Source organism: Acyrthosiphon pisum, chromosome A1 (assembly GCF_005508785.2).
Source record: "Acyrthosiphon pisum isolate AL4f chromosome A1, pea_aphid_22Mar2018_4r6ur, whole genome shotgun sequence".
Taxonomy (NCBI): Eukaryota; Metazoa; Arthropoda; class Insecta; order Hemiptera; family Aphididae; genus Acyrthosiphon; species Acyrthosiphon pisum.
Genome location: NC_042494.1, coordinates 124,205,175 through 124,211,918, shown reverse-complemented (window position 1 = coordinate 124,211,918; position 6,744 = coordinate 124,205,175). Strand labels below are relative to the sequence as shown.

Here is a 6,744-nt window from a genome sequence, read left to right as displayed (position 1 = left end):
GACAGTTGAAACTTGATAAATATTTTTGAAAAAGTAATAATAATATGGCAATGGGGGGGGGGCTTCAGCCCGTTAGACCCCCCACCCATGCGGACGCCACTGTAATATGACTTATATTGTTCTTATAAATCATGTGCAAATGACAAAAATAAATAATACAATGATATTATGGTATTTATATGGGGTGTAGCGATTATAAAAACGTAAATGTTTGTAACAAAATCTTGCCTTGCACAAAATAATGAACAACGATATTTTTGTGTACTTACCAAAAGCACTTGAGTGCAAATGCGATTGTTTTTTTTTCTCTTGTATATTTATAAACTCCTCACACTTAATGCTCTGTAAAAAAAAATAGTATAAATATAAATGTAAGATTATATTTTAATGACAAAAAAAAATACATGATAAAAAATTTAAATTTAACGCGTTCGCGTAAAATATATTGTATATACTATAGAGTACATTAAGCGCATAATATATTATTCCGATTAATAAAATTAGGGTTGAATGAAAAATAAAACGAAACCTAATAATTTAATGACTCTGTATAAAAATTCGTATTATTTCATTTTTCTGTCTTGAGAATGTTTCTCTTCTGCAAGGTAATACATATACGGATAAGACATTCTTATGCCTAATATATATAGTGGGCGAAGAGTCTATCCTAATTACAATAATGGTTGCATGTGATTGATGGATTCCGATTACCGGTATATGAAATTCAAAAAAATTATAACAATCCACTTTATTATATTATGTCAATTTTAAAACTCAATTATAAAAATAAATTAAGCACACTTCAGTAAGCAATAGCCCCAGTCTAGACTAGTAGGTAATAGCATCAAGTAATCACATATCAAATATCAATCACCAGGATAATACAACCGTATAATATTGCATGTAACGACTTTGGTAACTATTATGCTGTTCGATCACACTTGAATATAATAATACCTATAAATTATTATTTATCTATGCATATTATACACCGTAATAATAGGTATTGTGTTTTTCCTGGAATATAATGGAAACAAAAAAAATTTACATAACAAACTGTCTAGTTGTTATTAGTCATTACGTGGGACATACCTCAACGGTCAGTCATATAATTAAATCTAGGTGATCAAAAAAATTAATTTTCGATTGGTCAGTGTGAGAAAAATTAAAGCAGATTTGAACTCCCAATTATACAAATCATATTTTATACGACACAAACTATAATAGTTGTTATTATCCATTCCTAAAACAACTGATATTAATATCCTTCATCTGAAGATCCGACAAAGAGATTCAACGATTATTAGGTAATAATTATATAACCGTCCCTAAGTATAATATTATATTAGTTGATATCACTGCGTAAAAAAATCATCGTCGTCGTCGTTTCGACAGTAACACGCATTATGGTCGGTATTGCGAGTACATTGTTATAATATATAGTTTTCCAGCTGTTACGATTCATCATTCTCGTTTGATGCGGGGAGTTGAATGTCTGCAGACAAAAATTTAGAACCAAATACGCTAGTGTTCAGCTGCGGTTGCATTGTGTGTTATGTAATATGCGTGTTTGTACGTGTACTTAAGTGAGGGTGTACGTGTGTGCACGCCTTTGAATAGACGAGTTTCTCGACGATATATACACTGCTTGCAGTGATGTGCATATATACCTACCTAATTAACTAAAGTCTGTGTGTGCGTGTGTACTGCAGTATTCAAAATCGGTTTAAGTATTTTAATTCAAAATCCTCCTCTTTAAGGAATTGGCGAATTTTCTCATTCAAAACGTGGACCAAACAAACGGGGAAATGTTGCTATAAAAATACATTATATATTTTATTTTCAATTCATTCTGCTGGTTTTCTTATGTTCGTAATATTTATATTATGGTATTGCATTTTGTAATAATAATATCATTTTAATTTTATATAATTTTTGTACCATAACCGGAATAATCTAAATAGTAAATGATTACAACTCTCGATCAATCCAACCAGGTTTAATATTAAAAAAATAATTTCGGTTAAGATCGATCTATTAACTGTTTAAAAAAAAAGGTCTAGTCTGGTTTATACAACATTTTTAACAACAGAAATTAGTTTGCGGTTTGGTTCAAACTGTCAAATCATAATAACTAAGTCAGGTATAATGTTGGCTCTGATTAACTGGATCGGTTCAGTCCAAAGACTTGAGCTCAAAAATATTGACTATATAGAGCACTAGTGTGTGCGAGTGTACTGCAGTATTCAAATACGGTTCAAGTATTTTAGTTTGAGATCCTCTTCTTAAAGGGATTTGCGAATGTCCTCATTACGAGGACCCGACGAGTGGGGTAGTGTTTTATAAAAATATATTATATTTTATTTTAATTACAATATTCACGGGTTATACGCACCGACCGTGATCAGTTTTTTTTTTATTAATCTAGAGACAACCACCAAGTTAAATTGATAAACAACATTGTATTGTTATTATTTTATCGACGAATGTCTTGTACTCCCGATACCACGTCCACGGTTAGTGTTCGGGTGTCGTTTTTTGTTTATTTTTTGTATTTTAATTTTTAGTTGAAACTCATATCTATTCTTATGTCCTACTGACTTTTTATCCGAAGCTACATACCAATTATAAGGAAAAAAATTATATTCATTTTTGTTAATCCCATTAGGAGACTCCATTGACCCCCTTCCCTCTTCCCCCCTCCCCACATATCACTCTTTTCACCATCATATTTTATGCATGTGTCGAACACATTTTAGGATCTCGTATGTTTTTTTTAATATAAATTACATTTGCTTACCATCAAGGACGAGAACAAGCAAGAAATACAAAAAACCACAATTCGTCTACTGAGCCCGACTTAATATCATTATTATAATTATAGCGCTCGCTCGCGGACAGAATTTCGATTTTAATTGCTACCGAGCCAACCGGAATATTTATTATCATGTGTGGACGTGTGGATATAGCGGATGCATTTATAACACGGCCCACTTCCAAAAACGGCATTTTGTTTTGTGCGCTCGACCCGAAATTGCGAACCGTTCTACATATACACCACACCGCAGCCGGGCAGCTGCATATTATTATTATAATATATAGCGACGTCGAGTAGTATATGTCTGTCGAGACGTATTATAGTCGGGTATGTGCGAAGTGCGTGTGAGCACAGAACTAGGCGTAATCCGTGTTATATATATATTATTTAATATAATGTATATACATACATATGATAATATGTATTTACATCCATACATGTATATAAATGGGCGGTGTGCGTGTGTGCGTGTGTGTGTGTGTGTGTGCCGCAGACTTTTTGGTTTTCTCGGGGCGTCATCCTCCACCACCGGCCGTTTTCACCACCCCAGCACGACTACCTTTGACTCTCGTCCCGAAACCATATATTATATTCACGCGTCCAAGGGAGATGGCTATACTGTAGCAATAAGTGTATGTGTGTGTGTGTGTGTGTGTGTGTGTGTGTGTGTGTGTGTGTGTGAAGCACAAACGGGAAATCGCAGAAATTCCTCATTTCAACGGAACCCACGAACCGGGTTGGGGGTGAGGTGGCGACGAAAGGTCCAAATTAAACCGCATTTGAGAGAGAACTTTGTGCGGCCCAAACGAAAAACGTCAATTATAACAAAACACTATATATACCGCCTTTTGAGTTTGGGTTTTTTTTCGTTTTTAATACTTACGCAATTTGTTTGCCCGGAAAATACCGCCGCGGCGTTTTGTTATTATTATTTTTTTCCACCCCGTACAAGACGTGTTTGCAGTCGGTCACGAAGTTATTTTTTTTCTCGCGTGGTAGAAAACTCACGAATTTCCTATGGGACGTATGATCGCGGTGTGTGCGCGTATATATATAGTACCTTTTTTTTTCTGTTTCGATAAATTAAACTCGTTTTCGTGTTGACATTTTTTTTTCTTTTTCGCAGCTTTCCTTTCCAAATGAAACGGTCGTCGTCGCCCACTACAGCAGCAGGTCGAGTATTTAAAACATACACGACATTTCTCGCGTAGGTACATACATCGCCCAGGTCCCAGGATAATATAGTGTTTTGTTTTTTTACTCGTCCACGATGAGAGACATTATTGCCACGGCGTTTATAACAAGGTTAATAATGTGAATAATTTTAGTGAAATTACGTTCACGCGCGACCAAAAAACATTTATAATTATTGTTCTATACAATATTCGCTATCGTTAATTCCGTGATCGTAATTGTACCGGATTAGGACCAATAACAGGCTTAACAACAGATTTATTTTCTAGTTGCATGCGATACGTTTACCATAATTATTACACGACAGCTATCAGCCGAGCATATTTAAAGTTTTCCATCGTTGCAGTGCTTTAAAATAATATTATATATATTGTATTATTACGACCAAAACGGTTTTTGCCTTCGTCGGTTTTAATTAAACTATGAAAAATAAACGTAAACATGATAGTATATAAACACGTCCGTTAGGTAGTCTAAACGCTCGTTCGCATAAACGTAGATTATACATATTAAAACTCTATGGCGTCCAAACTCCATATAAACGAGCACGTGTATAGGTGCACTGCAATATAATGTAGCAAATTTGTATGCGCTTATTGTTTATGTGTGTGGAAATGTTTTTATATTTTATTTAACGAGTATAATATAATAGCTTACAAATCAAAACGTTTTATTTTCGTTGAAAAAAAATGTTTTGATATAGGTAATGTATATTATAAAATATTAATACTTAAGTCTTAAGTATCAGTCACCACTAATAACGTTTTGATTTTAATGAGAAGATAATTAATATTTACATATTATTATAAGACATCTTATCGAGACTCCCCTCGAGCCATATTGTATTATGTAATAGACATTTCACAGTGCTATTAACCCACTTCATAACTTTCTTCATATTTTGTTTGTTTTACGTAACATTATTTTTATAACTACTATCTATTTTTTCGAGAGCTACTACATTTAAATTATAAATTTTAGTATTTTTTTTATTTTTAAGACTAATAATTAATTTCCATGAAATATTCAAATGGTTATTAAAGTTTAAAAATTTAAAGTATTTAAAATTCCGTTAAAAATATTAGCACTTTGTAGTGTTTCCTTTCCACTTTTTTGTAAGTTTTAGTACATCTTATATTTAACACACACTAAAGATTGTGGTTTTCGAGTATTTAAAAACCCACTTTCGTCTAACTATGACATTATATCATACATTTTTAATTTTTGAGTACCTATATTGTATACTAAAAACTATTTCCTGATTCAGAGTATCTGAATGAGTATTAATCAACATTTAAAATCAAGAGGTACCTGATAAGTTAATTAAAAAAAAAAAACATAAATAATAGTCAGGCGTTGGCTTCCTATCAGGCAGTTGATCTTATTATAGACTGAAATACGCCCAATATGTGTTTTGAAATAATATTTTACAATAATAACTTTCAAATATTTACAAATAAAATATTTATCGTTCCTTTACATATTATACGTTAACATAATAACAGTATTTCACTAAACGAGCAAAATATAGTAGTTGGTAACAAAATATTATCAGGCATGTAAACAAAGATGGTCGGGTGTTCGACCTACAGACATTTTACACAAAATCATTTTGTATATTATATTGTTTTAGATTCTGAACGGAGCGATGAATGTATTGATTTTACAATGATGAGTGTTTTATTTGTCTGCGTACACGACAATTAGTTGAAACTTCAAATAATACTTTGATTTTCAACTTTAGTATCTTTTGCGATGGGAAATTGAATCTAGTTAGTGCATTGGAGATGTAAAAATTTTAAACGCGCAATAGTTTTCAAAAGCGTAAGAAAACGAATAACTGTAGATACTTGAAATTTACCCCATATATTTATTTTATCAATTCCTATACTTGATAAGATTGTCAAAATATTTTGGCTCGTTTTGAACTGTTTACGGACGTTTTTTTCCTTAAATATCAATGAAATTGTATTTGTTAGATCAATAGGGTGAATGCTAGGCTCCTTATATATCGTTACAACAGCAGTTAAAAAATATTAAAAATACGTATGCACAATTTTTTTTATAAGCATAAAAGTTAAATTTTTGATAACATTTATCAAATTTAAAAATAATTTTGTAGTTGAAAATGTATAAAATGTTCAACTTTTATGGCTAATAATTGAAAATTTAAAACGAAATTCCACGTGAGTATGTTATTTTGTAACCAAAAAATATAAAAACACAGTTTTTTTTTTATAGTTATTTTATGTTCGAATTTGGTTAAAATTAACCAAGAATAGTGATTTTATTTATTTTGTTATAACTTAAATATATTATTCGTGGGTACTTCAAATTTCTTAAGTACCTATATTATTATATACAAAATATTGAAATATGATAATAATATACAATTAATATTAATTCAACTTACAGGCCACCGTATTAATAATACAAATATAAAGTATCCTAGGCTGACAAATCGTCTCCACTCAGTACTGTTTTTCGTATACGATAGTATTATATCATTGGATTCAAATTTAACACCATCCATTACAGTGACTTTCTTGTAACCTACTGTAAAGCAGGGCAACACCCGCACTTATCCGCTTTTTAAATTTATATTTTATACTGATGATTACAATAATTTATAAATGCGTTCAATATTGTTTTCCAGGTAGGTATAGGCACGTAACTGCATATTTTAGGTATATTTACATCGACTACACCGTTTTTGGATTAGTCTAAGTTGA

At 31.6% G+C, this 6,744-nt stretch overlaps 1 protein-coding gene across 1 annotated transcript in view; it reads right to left on the bottom strand.

The window, feature by feature from the left end:
* Positions 1-6,744, bottom strand: part of LOC100160260 (alkaline phosphatase) — a 132,124-nt gene that overhangs the window by 70,996 nt on the left and 54,384 nt on the right. The window lies entirely within an intron of this gene.